The sequence below is a fragment of the Lissotriton vulgaris genome, chromosome 3_2 (genome assembly GCF_964263255.1).
Source record: "Lissotriton vulgaris chromosome 3_2, aLisVul1.2, whole genome shotgun sequence".
NCBI classification, from domain to species: Eukaryota; Metazoa; Chordata; class Amphibia; order Caudata; family Salamandridae; genus Lissotriton; species Lissotriton vulgaris.
Genome location: NC_141690.1, coordinates 255,501,099 through 255,516,638, shown reverse-complemented (window position 1 = coordinate 255,516,638; position 15,540 = coordinate 255,501,099). Strand labels below are relative to the sequence as shown.

Here is a 15,540-nt window from a genome sequence, read left to right as displayed (position 1 = left end):
GAGATGGCCGACAAAAGGTGGATTATTTTTTCGGCTCAATAAAGTCTGTTATAATGATCGAGATGGTTACCCGCAAGCAGAAGGAACTAAATTTGAATGGGAAGAATATCAACCAGATAATGTATCTTCGCCTCGAGTTTATACTATCAGAGAAATGTAAACATGTCTAGTCTGCATGTGATTACAGTTATTGATACTAAAGCCGATTTATGTGTCCGAAATAAAGGTACAATCCCAGTAGGAAGAAGTGAATGTAATACTACTCTCACCTTTGACACTCCAAATGGTATCACCTTTGTGGCTTCACGAAACACTTACTTTATTTGTGGAAATAAAGGTTATTACCGTCTCCCTATAGGATGGTTAGGAATATGTTATATATCTTTTGTATTACCTCCTGTGTTTATTGCCCCGCCTATGTATCATAACGATTTTGTGTTATACCATGATTTTATACTAAATAGAGTGAAGAGAACATTAGCAATTGACGAAATTGACCAGACGGATACCTCCCTGCAGCAATATGTTGATTTCAATTTAGGCCTCTTTTCATTTGTTGGTGCTGCTTTAAACAGCAGAAAGATCAGACGACTGACACGTGTTGTGGAAGCCGTTGCTAATGAGACAGTTTTTGCTTTAGGGAATTTGACTGAGGAACTTCAAATTACCAGAATTGTAACACTACAGAACAGAATGGTTCTAGACGTAGTGTTAGCTGATCGTGGCGGTGCATTACGCATTATCGGAAGGAGTTGCTGCGTGTATGTGCCTGATAATTCACCTTCTGTATATGATGCTATTTCTAAATTGCACAAAATAGCTGCTGAAATACATCCTGATAATGGTACTTGGACACTTTCGGGTTGGTTTTGGACGTTGCTCAGTACTTGGGGTTGGAAACTGTTGACAATTTTATGTATAATAATTGGGATACTCTTCTTTCTATGCCTATGTTTTCAGTGTGGCCCTATGTTATGTTCTATGTGCATTTCTGCTTGTATTCCATCCAAACGAGCTATTGTCAAGAATGAGCAAATGATCGATAGAGAAATAACGAATATTATGTCAATCAATATTGACGATGAATACCCTGATTACGTCCATTATGAGGTAGCTTCAGCCAAACGCTAAAAGGGTCGTCTGTCGTAATTTGACAGTGATCAGGTTAGCGTTCAGCTTTGCTACACGAATTTCCCCTTATCTTGACCATGATGTTTGGGGGCCATTTTGAGAACACTGGCGTCCATTTTACATGAACGCGCTGCCTCGTGGTCAGCATGCCCTTTTGTCCTTTCTCTGTACCACTGACCACCTAACTTGCCCAGCAACAGGCTATTTTTAGTACTGGTCAAGCTTGCACATGCGCAGTCAAACCCTCTGTACTAGTGGACAGTCATTACTTAGGAATGTTCCCCAAAACTGACCAGTAGTGCTATAACTCCTCCCATGAGTTGGCTTTGTTCCAAAAATGTCCTTATATGTACCTAAACTGAGCAAATGTTTATTACTGTAAAACTGTATAAAAGAGGTCTCGCACCGATGTTCGGTGTGATACTTCTTGCATTGCCGAAGGGTGCTGTAGGAATGTGTCATGTACGCTCCACAGGATCCGGATGTTGATTATAAAGCCCACCTCCCAACGTCACAAACACTCCGATATAATATCAACAGAGCATTTGAGCCATTAGGTGAGGGGTAAATACAAAATAATAAACAGGGAAGGAAAGGAAGGGGTGTGCTGGGAAAGGGAAATATCTGAAACGACAAAACATACAGAGATAAGAACACCGTTCATCCAACACTGCCAACACCAATGTACTTTCCTGACAAACTAAATACCTGTGGATATAAGCAGGAATACGGAAATATGTTTCTTTGATTCCCCTCTTGGCAGATGCTTGTGTCCTATATAGAATATAAATATTGTGAGACCAATATCATAACTGCAACTGAAGAAAATGGACCTGGTAATATACCGCCTATCCTACCTTCTAAATGTAGTTGCTCTTTTGTATAAGGGGTTCCTGAGGTGGATTTCCACCACTGACACAGAATAAATGGACTGAGGAGATACAGGGTATAAGCACTGAAGTAGAAATGCAGACCACGGTAATGTGTGGGAAGCAAGAACCACAGCACTCCGCTCTGCTAATCCACTGGACACAACCAAGTCAGTTAATAATCCACAGATACCAAAATGAAGATGTCCCAAAAGAAAGAACGGAATATTGTTGAATAGTATTATACCAGACTAATACTATTAGAGCACAACATCCCATGAATCCTCAGTTTGCTCACACGGCAACGCGTAGCTGCGACCGCCACCGCGCTCCGCATGCGGGTTTAATGAATACACACACACTTTAACAAGACCCTTGTTCTGGTGCCACGGAGCTGCGACCGCCACCGTGCACCTCCTACTCACAGCAGTTAGGAATAAGTGAAAGTCAAATTGCTTTTACACAACGCATACGAAGACACGGCAGCGTGTGGTGCCTTCTACCACTCCGCTCCGCTCTTCGACGAAAAACTCAATGTCAGGAAGTAACTTCCGATAATCCTAAAAGACACGGCAGCGTGTGGCGGAATACCACCACGCTCCGCTCTATCAATAAGCGTACCAAGGATAATGCGCTGCAGTTCCTTCACTGCTCGCACTATGAAAACGGCAACGCGTGGCCGCCACCACAGCGCTCCGCTCAATGACGGTCACAAAAGGGCGGGTACCGCTCCTACCTTCTGCCGCTGATCCCAACGACGACAGTGCCCCAGGCGTTCTACTCGAAGCAGCGTGAAAGCGACCTTCTTCTCCACTCGAACCCAAACACAGGAATAACACGCAACAGGAAGCGTGTCACACAGACTAATGTAGCCTCAGCCGAGGCTTCTGGGAAATGTAGTTTTTCCCTGCCAGAATCGGAATTGACATTTACAGTCCTCCTAGCAAAGTAATGCAGGCGCTTAGTCAGACTCTGACAGAATGTACCACCACCCCATGGGGTACTAATAAACTTGTCTTTTGCATTTCTAGTTTCCGTGCCAACTTCTGTTTTATGGTGTTAAGCAGTTTTGCAGAATATGTAGGTCTGGAGAACCCGATACCACACCATAAAAATCTGGACACCGTTGGCTATTCAACTCCATTCATTGACCCTAGCTCACTCCATTAGGGCCTGCAATGGGAGAACAAAATCTGACCAGCCAGGCCAGCCCACATTCAACAGGGAAGGCCAAACATCTCTGATCGACTACATCTTAGTGGAAACTAAATCCTGGGATAAGGTCCTGGATTTCCAGGTACTTGAGAGGCAGGACAATGACCACAACGCTTTGGTACTGTCCTTGAACACAAAGAACACGGGTGTCACCAACGCATTACTCCCACTGTCCAAGGGGCCCGACCCATTGCTGCTCTCAAATAACAGACGAAGAGTAAGGTGGTGTAAAATACAACACTCGCCAACTAAGCTGGCCAAAGTATATGAGCTGGCGACTCCCCTGATAGAGGAAATGGGGGAACTAGGCCAGATGGAGATCTGCCATGGGACCCAAAATAGGGCAGGCGAAACTCATGAGCAGCTAACGGCTAGTCTGATTGAGATAGTATACCCTATTACAACACCTAGAGGAACCAAGTATAATACAAACTCCTGGTATAATGCCACCTGCCGTAGAGCCAAGCAGGACTTAATGGCCGCAGTCAAGGCATAGGACAGACCCCGAATTAGATGTCTTCGGGCAAATTACAAAGGGACCCTAAAAAGGGAAAAGAACAAATGGGAAACTGAAAAATGGGAAGCACTTAGGACTGCCCTGAAGGATAGAGACCTGAAATAATTTTGGGCTATAGTAAGTGCATGAAACAGGGAAGGTCAAGCAGTCTGGGAGCCCAACATAGCGCCAGAAGTCTGGGAGAGGCACTTTGGGGACCCATATGCTGGGGAGGAATCGGTGGGTGATAAAATATTAGTTTCTGGGGGGACCACCTACGAGACTAGCTCAGAAGGGTTGTGGGACATTACCTTGATTGAAGTAGGGAATGCCATCAATAGATTACCCATCAACAAAGCACCAGGCTTAGACAAGCTTCCTGGGGAGCTCTTCCGCATGGAACCCGGGGTTTGGACCCCCTATCTATGTGCCCTATTCAATGCCATTCTGAAGGGCATGGCCGCGCCGGACACCTGGTGCGGGGCCGAGATAGTCCCCATCTATAAAAAAGGTTGCCCCCTTTTACCATCCAACTATAGACCCATCAGTCTTATTGATATTTCACAAAAAATGATGGGTAGGGTTCTCCTTGAACATATTCAAAGTTGGATGGAGGAGAAAGATATCCGAAGTCCCTATCAAGCCGGCTTCAGATCAAACACCTCAACTGTGGACCAGAAATTCAGGCTACAACTACTGTTCGGGAAAACAGTTAAGATGGAGAGTGGCAGCCTCTATCTTATCTTTGTTGATCTGAGGTCAGCTTTCGACCTGGTTCCTAGAGGGAAACTCTAGGAGGTTTTAAACAATCTTGGGATCTCACCTTACCTCCTTCAAGTTCTGATGAGGCTACATACAGGGACTTATGCGCAAGTCAGAAGCGGGAAACATGGGGAACTATTCGCGCGCTTCCCTGTCAAGAAGGGGGTACGATAGGGATGTGTCCTTGCCCCCACATTATTCTGTCTGTACATCAATGGGCTCATTGACCATCTTAACAACATCAAGGACAATGATGGCCCGAAACTGGGTCTGGGGAAGATACCTGCGCTAATGTTTGCGGATGACACCTTGTTGTTGTCTAAAACTCCAACAGGTCTCCAACGCATCCTGGACGGATTTGCCGAATTTTGTATTATGCGGGGTTTGGAGATAAATTTACTTAAGACGAAATACACGATCTTCAACCCGCCTAAATCTACTCGCCAAATCCCACTCTTGACAACATACCCCTAGACAGGGTGAGGATATTTGATTACTTAGGCATTACGCTAACAGAAGATTTTCTTTGGAATTCACAAATCGATAAGGCAAGACTGAAACTATCACAGACAACGGGAGGGTTATTGAAATACCATAGGTCAACCACATATAGGCCAGTGTCCCCCGCCGTTGAAATATACAAGTCAAGTCAAGTCAAAGGATTTATATAGCGCACTACATACCCGTAGGGTTTCAAGGCGCTTAGGAAGGGGAGGAGAATTACTTGTCAAAAATCCACGTTTTAAGTTGCTTTCTGAATGCTAGGTGGTTCTGGGTAAGGCGAAGGTAAGCGGGGAGAGAGTTCCAAGTTTTAGCAGCCAGGTATGAAAAGGATCTACCTCCCATGGTGGTCTTGTTGATGCGAGGTACAGTGGCGAGGGCTTGGCTGGAGGAACGTAGATGGCGGGAGGGGGTGTAGAAGGACAGTCGTGAGTTGAGGCATTCTGGACCGATGTCGTAGAGTAATTTGTGTGCGTGGGTAAGCAGTCGGAAAGTGATCCTCTTATTGACGGGTAGCCAGTGGAGGTCTTTAAGGTGACCAGAGATGTGAATATACAAAGCTCAGGCGAGAGGGGCTGCCCTTTATGGGGCTGAACTGTGGGGACATACACCACAACTAATCTCCTAAAGATAGAGAATCATTTTATGAGACAGATAGTGAGCCTGCCACCGAGTTCCCCCTTGGTGCCCCTTCGCATGGATCTGGGCCTGCGGCCCATCAATGAAGAAATTGCATTGAGGCCCATTACTTTTTGGCGCAAGGTGTGGGTGACCCCAGAACTTTCCGCCTACAGGGACGAGCTGAGGGAGATCCTTACTATTCTACCAACTAAAAAAGTCTTGTGGCTGTGCCACATAAAGGATCTCTTGGCCAGGCTAGGTAGGCTGGATCTCTGGCTAACCCCTGAGACATCATGCTCATTTATATCTAGGCAAGATTTGGTGTACCTTTATAGACAGGCAAACCTGTAGCCATTCAGGGAAGTGCCACAGGGGGTTAGATGACTGTGGAGTTCCTGATAATAAAGGCTGAATACAGGAAGGAAGATATCCTGGACATGATTTACCCCATATAGGCCAGGAAACTCTACATGCAGTTCAGAGTGGGGAGTCTCCCAGTAAACGCCCTTACCAGTAATTGGGCAATAGAAATAAGAAGCAATGTCCTTCATGCAATTATAGAGAAGAATCTGAAATTCATGTCTTGTTTTTTTGCCCGGCATACCACCCCCCACGCAAAAGATGGATAATCCAAATATGCCGCAATCTGGGGTTTAGGTCCTACATAGAGGCCTATAGATTATTAAAACATGATACCCATCCGCACATAGTGTTTGCAGTTTGCAGTTTCCCATTTTTAGGTTTCGGCCTGGCCGTAGCACTGCGAAGCAGTGCTCCGCCCAGGGCGAAACCTTATGTCCTACAGTATGGGGCTTCGTCCCGTCTCTGTCTTCCATTGGCTAGCTCCATAAATGGAGGCTAGCCATTGGAAGAGATTGGCTGTCAGTCACAATTTCCCCGTCAGAACGCGATTCGGGGGCGTTTCTGGGTCTTTTTTTAAGTCCCGCCCCTTTTTTCTTCACGCTTACCCTCCCTCTCGTTTTTATTCTATGCACTGCAGTGCATAAGTTGTAAAAACTGTACACAGCCCCAAATGCTCCTCTTAATGTTTATATGTGTTTATTTTACTTGAGGGATTATTAAAACCTAGACTGAGCCAAATAACGTTATACGTTTTTCTTGCCTCTGCCAAACTACAAGGCTCCTTAATGGCCAATTGAAATCTGTCTCTACCCCTCGGCGTCCCCCATTGGTTACATCGGCGGCAGGAGGCGGGCCCAGTGACGTGTGCCCCGCTGCTAGGGCTGGGCTTCCCGGCGGCGGGCTGGGAGCGAGCCCGGCACCAGGTACACATCCTGACATGTCCTTGATGGTGGGTGGAGTGAGGCTGCATCCGTGACACGCACAATGTTGGACTGGCAACATTTATGCGCCTTTGTAGAGGGCGCCATGTTGTGGGTGCTAGAGGTGGGCTGATATATAAAACCGGAGCGGGCCCCAGGGAGGGGGCGCGGTGCATCGCTGGCTCGTCTTCTTGGCCGTGATTTCACAGGGTCGCAGGGAAGGGTCGCTGTGTGCACGTCTCTTCTGTTTGGGAGCTTATGTTCAGCTTAAATATTCCATTAGACAACCCGAGGTCCGCAGCACTAAGGTTGCATTCGTTTGTGTATATATATTAGTATTTTATGTGTTATCCCCCCCGCTGTCCGTAAGCCCGTTCCCGCCCCCCTCCCGCTGTCCGTGTGCCCGTTCCCGCCCCCCCTCCCGATGTTGATTGAGTGTTGCTCACCCCATGTTTGGTTGCGGCCTGCTATTATTTCATCCAGGGTGCTTGTTTTTAAAGTGTGACCAATACAGATAAACCCTGTCACCTGTAATGCAGGCGGAGCCGTTTAATGAGTCAGAGATTTTTATTTATGTGCAATATTTGGTAATAAGCAAGCGCATCTGTTGAATAACGAGATACAGTGTTTTATTTGGAAGCAATGTGATACCGATGTTGTCAATCAAATGTTCCGTTAGGCTGTACTAAACTGGGGTTGTAGATCTCTATTGTTTGGTTATTGTCACTTTACTACTCTAAAAAGAATTTACAATATGGTGATTCTGTGTTGAGCGTGTCTGTGGCTTGAATGGGCAGCAAAGCACACCTGTAAAGACACACTGTAGATCGGGCAATGGTTTAAGTATGAAATCGCTTTAAATTCTTGCTTTTGCAAGGGAGCCCGTCATTAAAGCTCCCGTACAACCTTTTCTTTCACCCATATGCAAACTAGTTTATTTTTTTAACCTCTATTTGCAGCTTGTCGGTCAGGTGTTTTCAACTGTTTGCTTCTAGAAAGTCTTTTTTAGCCAACAAACGTATTTAGTGTGCCACACAATACAGACGTTTCTGCTTTCCTTAAGTATTGAGCAGCTCCGTGTTGTCATTGTGCACATCCCATCAGCTCCATTCGGTCCTTTTGGACACTTTAAATTATTCGCAGAGGCCGAGAGCCGTTAGACCCGCAGCTGGGCCGCCGCTGTGAGAAGACATTTGCATGACAATGTGGGCGGCCCCATCTGTGCCTGGCCTTCTGCTCTGCTACGCGGATGCCCCACTGACTGTGAGTTGGGGGAGGCACGCTTTGGGACATTGTCTTCCCTTGAGAGAGCACAAGTCTTTTGTGCACCCCACAAAGAGACATCCCTACCTTACCTTTTGTGTGGTAAGTGGCCTGGGGTTGATCGGCAGGCGATGTGCAACGAGGCCCATTGGTATGCACACTTTGTCTTCAAGCTAGGCTTTGTGTGGGGAGTTTATTAAAAGTTTAAACTTGTGTACTTTCATCTTTACCAGCCAAGGAGGTAGCACAAGTAAAGTTTGTGCTTACTGTTCATCAGATGTGTTAAAAGGTAGAATACTGAAATTCAGTATGCAGAAGAGCCCATCATGTTTTGCCTCTTTTCTTGTGTTACACATCACAACGGATGTAAATGAGGTATGGTTTCGCAGCAGTCTTGGACCTACGGACTCTTGACATGAGGACAGCCATTTGCTTTAAGAATGCAATGCACATGCTGTAAAGGCTAGGCTCATGAAATGCTGAAGGAATGGTGTCGCCTGTAATGGGTGCCCGGGATCCGAAAGCGCTTAAAGGCATTCAGATGATGGGAATGTACTGTTATGCTATATTGTTATAAAAAATTTCTACAGCGCGTGTACACCGGATGGTTTCATAGCGCTAACTCTAAAGTCTGTCAGACCATAGGATAAAGTTACTCATGAGCCTGCCCAAACAGCCATGTCTTTAGCATTTTCCAGAAGGTCAGAATGTTGTTACAAGACCGAATCTCCAGTGGAAAGTAGTTCCACAATTTGGGGGCCAAGGAGGCAAACCTGCGTCCACCCTGGCATTGTAACTTGAAGGCAGGGAAAGTTAACGGCTGTTGGTGGGCTGAGCGCAGGTTGCTGGAGTGGGTGTACCTAGATAATAGGCAATTAAGGAATTTAGGGCTCCGGCAGTATAGAGAATTGAAAATTAAGCAGCCCGTCCTGAAGGCTGTTCGTTGGGAAATGGGGAGCCAGTGGAGTTTTTGAAGTAAGGGTCTGGCAGATTGCCATCTTGGTTGCTGGTGAATCAGTCTCGCTGCTTGCTTATGTACTACAGTACATTTGCCTGTTTGGACCCAAAAGAGTCATGGTCCAGAACATCTGCTTTTTTGTCGTGCCCTGTCTTTCCATCTCTTACTACCGATCTGCTTTCCCCCTAATCAAACTGCTTCCTTTTACAGGTGTTCTTAGTTTGACCACAGTGCTTTACCAACATTCCTAGTGTACCTCAGCAGACTGTGACGTTTATTTTAGTAATAGTTCTGTTTTGGTTATTTGTTCATTTGTATAGCAGAGCTTTTGTATGAGGGTTCTTTACAACTGCAACATAGGATAAACCTTTAGGATTACATTAACAACAATTCAAAATAACAAACATTTTTAACAGAGCTAAGACTTATAAAAGCAGTTTCTAGAAACAGTACGATGTTTAGTCTTACGCATTGTCTGGACATTTGAGATGCTTATGGAAGGTAGAGCTTGGTTGGAGTCAGTGTCTTGAGGTTAGGATGTAGTGAGTTCCAGGCTGCAGTGGCTTCCCTATATAAGGATTTTTCTGGTCTGTAACTTCTGAATTTGTGGATTGGAAGAAAAGTGTTTTTAAAAAATGTGTTTACACAGCACCTCAACACCTTTGTTTGCACCTCACCAGTTCTGTGTGTGTGCGTGTGGGTGCAAATGCAATAGGTCTGCATTTGCGAGAGATTACGCTATTGGCATTGTTAATGGCAATGCCATTTAATTATCTGTTTTAAAAACCAACACATAAATAAAAAATTTGTCATTTACAATGCCAATAGCTCTACCTTTTACAAAGGCGAAACCGTTGCATTGTAAATGCTTGTTTAAATTCGATGTGGCTTCTACGCAGGGGTCTTTCAGAAAAAGGCGGCTGTGTGAATTCTAGTGCACAGTTTTTAAATTTAACTGACTAGGGATCTGATTGTTTTGTAACTCCCCACGTGTGCTCTTATCTTATTTTATCACTAGTTATATACTTGTCAGTCAATGTATCTTTTAAGACCTATATACAAAAAAATCTATGTACATAGACTAGAGATACATTGACCATATGTATTTTAAATGGTAACCCCAGCGAAGTCATTGTGCATGACTGACGGACTCTTTATTAGCTCATATTCATAGTGTTTTTAGATGAAGTCTCTGTATTCCTGGGGTATGATCAATCAGTACTTTATAAAGAAATCTTGATAGTACTTTTATTTTGTACATATTTTTACAATGTTTAGAAACCAACTGGATTGTGTATCTGACAATGAGCATTTGCCAGTAATGAAACTGTACATATTACATTGTCTTTTTTATTCTGTGCTTTTATGGTCTTGTGACCGAAATAAAGTCTATTGATTGATTGATTGATTGTTATTTTTAATAAAAGGAGGAAATGTATGAGACTACTACAACCATTGTTTTTAGTTCGAGCCTAGGCCGCATGCATGCGCTGTCTGCAGAACCTGCTGTAATCCTACACTGAGTGAAATCCCGCCATCTGCTTCCATTGGTTCACTCCTGCGTCCCTTGTATTTCCTGGCTGCTTAATTGGTGCCGCTCCCGATAGATCACTTCTGTTTTTAGTTCAGGAGCCCCGGCCAACTACAGTTTCCTTACGCTGTAGTTGTTTATGTGTTCCTTTGGGAACTACTTGTTTTATTTAATTTTGGTGTTACTGTGTGAGTGCTCATAACTTGTATGCACACTGGTGCGGAGCTTCATGATTTAGCACGGTGCCCGCTCTCATGTTTCTTTGCACCTCATAAAAGGTACACGCGCACCGCGATTTATATTTAGTACGGCGCCTGCTTTTATTTTTTTTATTACCACTGCCTACTTCATGGTTTTTTGATTACCATCACCCCCTTCATGGGCCGCCACGCGCATACGTTTTAATCTGTACACGGCTGTCACACTTTGTTTCAGCACAGCGCCATTTCCATAACATTCAGGTGCCCCTTAGCGTACCTGCCATGGACTATGCACCACCGAGCTGACTCACAAATGCTAAAACCATTGTTGGTTGATATTCATAAAGATGATGATATAAAACTACTAGTAGTTATAAAATAAGAATTATACACCTGAAACCTCCCTTCATCCTGCCCCTATTCGCTCCCCTCTTTCCCTCATCACCATTCCTTCTACTTCCACTTAACTTCATTACTTTCTCAGCGTTTCTTTCCGTATGATCTTGGGTGCTTGTTACATTAAGGATTGTTTGCTTATAAAAGCTTATCAATAACTTGCAGTAGCAAAGGACTTGCAAAGCACAACACGGAACAGTCTGCTGGAAACTGAAATACGACATTGGAAAGTTAACAAGGTGGTTCGGACTATAGCCGCCATCGCTCACACTTGGATGTTCAGTGCTGTGTTTATAACATTGCTTTGGAGTGTGTTTTCAATAAATTGTCTTGGGCAGTGCACTGCTCGTACGTGGAGAAGTAGCAGCTGCAGAACAGATCACCGGTTATTCTCCAACATAGAAATGTGATATGTTTTGAGGCAGCACGCATGCTAGTACGCATTTTCAATCGGATCCTTGATTATTCAGGTAAATAAAAGTGTATCAGTTGGGAGGATGCATGCAAGCATGTTTGTCCGGCTGCATGCACAATCTGGCAATATTTATTCAACAAGCATTTGCAATGCAATAGGTCTCGCATTTACGCGAGATTAAGCTATTGCCATTGTAAATGACAATGCCTTTTATGTAGGTTTTAAAAACAAAAACTTTAAAAAGGTATAGCCATTTACATTGACAATAGCTCAAACTCGTGTAAATGCGAGACCTATTGCATTGCAAATGCTTGTTAACTATATGTCTCAGAACCAAGAACAAGCGATAACCCCTTTTTGATGTACATGTGCTCTGCAAAAGAATTATGACAGAGCAACTCTATACAGAACTAAATGAACAGCTATTGCAGACTTACTTCCAGGATAACCACACTTATCTGTTTGAGGCACTCTATGACGGAAGCAGGAATTCCAGCAATTGTGATGGCTCTTTCTGTCGAGTTGGGCAGTATGTCCCCCGCTACTTGCACCTGTGCTCCAGTGGTCTTCAAAGGAGAAGGTAAAAGAAATGGCTTAACCCCGGGATGCAAAGCCTAAGATAGTTTCGTAATGGGAGAATGAAGTTGAGTAAGGTGACGGACCTCTGAAGTTCAAACTGTCCCCCACTACAGAACTTATGGTTTCAAAGGCAATTGGCGAACAAGTGAAACCCAACCCAGCGCTTTAAGTTTGTTGGACCCAGAGAATCAAACTAAATAATGGTGAAAGGTGTTCTCAATAGGTCAAAGTGCTAAAGAGACAGGTATACTTAAAGAATTGAAGCTTATTGTTAAGTCATGTTTTACTAGCCATTCATCTAGTATGTCTTAACACCTTAGACTGCTCTAGCTGGGGCCTGCAACATGGCGTAAAGGCAGATATGACATCTACCCACCTAAAGACTGCCCCCAATGGGTTAAAAACTAACAATGTACCTCTCTGATCTCTTTAATCTTGCAACCTCCTTTCCCAATGAGGGAACCACACTTGCTGGCAGGGACCATGAACCTCAGAGTGACAGGGGGTTTGCTGGAAGCAGTGCTGTTGGTCATCGTGCTACTGATGTCCTTCGTGGGCAGGAAAAAAACAAAAGCATCAGACAACCATGTTGCAAAAGAAAATCTGAACAAGCAACTTCATCTTAGGCAACAATTTCCACTTGGTTGCTAGTCTAGCTTTGAGAAAGTATCGCAGCCAAGATAACAAAAACAAAAAAGCTTGTGATTAGTTTAAATTACGCTGTACGCATTTTTACTTTTACATGGTGAAAAAAGATGGGCCTTAGCACAGAACAAAAATTTGCAATTCGAACGTGCCTTCTGGACAATGCAACAGACACAGGGGTAGCTGCTTGCATGTAGAACATGTTACTTTGCCTGTGACATAATGTTGCAACTATGTAATGTGCACAAGGACGTTTTTCCCATACGTCTGTGTTATGACCATTAGCCAGACCAAAATAAAACACCCTTGAGACTCAACGGTGGAATTAGACTCTCTCCACGACATCTTTTAAGGTAATCATGTTTATTACGGACATTTAAGTCAGATAGGCTAGTGGAGATTTCACACAAGCAACCAGGAAAATTCTCGCCACTTGCCAGGTAGGGAAAAAAAAGTTGCTTTTCAATGCCATGTTTTTACTCGCCAACGCCCCGTTAGACATTTGCACTACCCAAAAGATATTGAGACAGACCTCTTCTAGTTTGTCAATGATAATAGAAAATGCTTTGAATATGGCATTAGTAGGTCTAGCGAGAGTGATGATCCTTTCTGGGCAGTTGCCATCCGAGATGTTTATACGAGCTCCGCTCTAAGAACATGATAAATAAAAGCCAGGTTGATGTCATTGTATATACTGGCAACAACTGCCATTCAAAGTCGTAACCCAAATAAATAAAGTCAGTTGCCTTGGTGCTCCAGCATGCCCACCCGTACATTTGCACCTGTGTCACCACTGAGCAGTTGAGATAAAGAGTTCTATAAAACTTGCACACATTTCAACAGAAAATATTTACCCACAGTTGGCCAGCAAATGAAAATCTAATTCACTATCCATCTTAAGCAGCGTGAAAGCTGTTCTAAATAAGAATTCCAAAGCCAATGTCCGGGTTCTTGAAGGGGAGGGATAGTGAAAGTACGCGATGCGCGTGCTGTGCCGCCGGTTTCTCTGTTGAAGGGAGACAGGAGGTGGCACGCGTGGACAGGAGATGCGCACGTGCACGGAGTGCACATCTCCTGTCCGCACGTGCCACCTCCTGTCTCCCTTCCAGCACCAAAGTGGCAGCAATAGAGTCTTGCTAACGAAGCAGCGAATGCGCTGCATTCGTAGTGAGACCTAACAAAAAAAAACAGGGACTAGTGAGGTCTGAAAATCGATGTCTGTCCTTCTTGCTGCAACAGGACAGGGGCAAAGACAGAACCTCCAAGGTTCCATAGCGTGAAACAGCACTGTCTTCTGTGCTACTCCTATAGACAGTCCGGGATACAACTTCCTCCGGTTGATATATTAGTGGACAAACTAAAAGGAGAAAGTATGGGTTTGCAACATGGGAGCTTGTTCCTTAAAACTCCTAAGATCGTGTCCAGTCCAGATAATGCAAATCCCAGATTTGTGGTAATTACTGGTGGAGTCCACCAGCAAAAAGGGGAGAGTTGTCTCAATTTAGTCCAAAGGAATGTCAATGTCTTCAAGAACGTCATTCCTCAGGTTGTGAAGTGCAGCCATAGCTGCATCATCCTTGTGGTTTCCAATCCAGCGGATGTGCTCACATACGTGACCTGGAAACTGAGTGGTCTCGCTAAACATTGTGTGACTGGAAGTGGATGAAATCTAGATTTCGCTAGTTTCAGTTACCTTGGGGCTGAGAAGCTTGGGGGGCCACCTTTCCAGCTGTCGTGGCTAGGTTTGGGGAGAGCATGGAGATTCCAGGGTGCCTATTTGGAGATTCGAAGGACTGACTGCTTAATAATGCAAAGTACTTGAGATAGATTTTTTACTTGATTAAAACATTGAAAGTGTTATACAGTTTTTATGTAAATCACAATGGTTAATCCCTTTTTTATAGGGAATTATTTTAGCACTGATTTGTAGTAGTGGTTTTGATTTTAAAGATCGTTTAATGTATGCAACGGTTTTAATTAATCATGCATAATAAAAATTACCTTACCTTACCGTACCTATTTGGAGTGGAGTTAATGTTGCTGGTGTTTATATGGAAGGCTGTCTGACATTGTCACACTTTGAATATTGCTGATTAGGGAATCTGATGGAAAATGGCTGAAAAGTGATTAGCTATACACATGCTCTATTTTATCTCTCTGGTGAAAAGGTGGGCCATATACTCACTCTAGCCACAATCAGTTTCAGGGGAAAAACTCTCTTTCTGCCTCACTCTCTCTTTTTCTCTCAGACTTCCCTGCACCCATATTAATAATATATTAAGAATAAAAACATGCCCAAACTGTCACAAGCAGACACGCAGTATTCTGATTATTTTCTGCCCTCAAATTCCTGGCGAAGGTTCACCAGTTAGTTTATGTTTTGATGTTATCGCTTCTATTTGCTGATGTCATAGAATAATTGTAATGTTTCATCAAATCCCGTCAGTGATACAAATAGCCTGTCTACAGTCAGTTGGGCTTGATGACCCATAGCTCTTCCTCTGTGCTTATCTGGACCTGTTTCTTTTATTCAAAATACGTCCACAACTGGTGCGTATAGAATGGGCCATCACGTGTTCAACACACACAGGGGAGAAACATTTGGATTTACCCATTACCACATGCCCTGGTTCTCTAATTCTGACCCAACATCCTTCACTCACATCTAGACCATT

At 44.1% G+C, this 15,540-nt stretch overlaps 1 pseudogene; it reads left to right on the top strand.

Moving 5' to 3' along the window:
- Positions 1 to 12,027: 12,027 nt before the first annotated feature.
- LOC147725617 (L-lactate dehydrogenase B-B chain-like) lies at positions 12,028 to 14,958 on the top strand (annotated as a pseudogene).
- Positions 14,959 to 15,540: the final 582 nt, after the last annotated feature.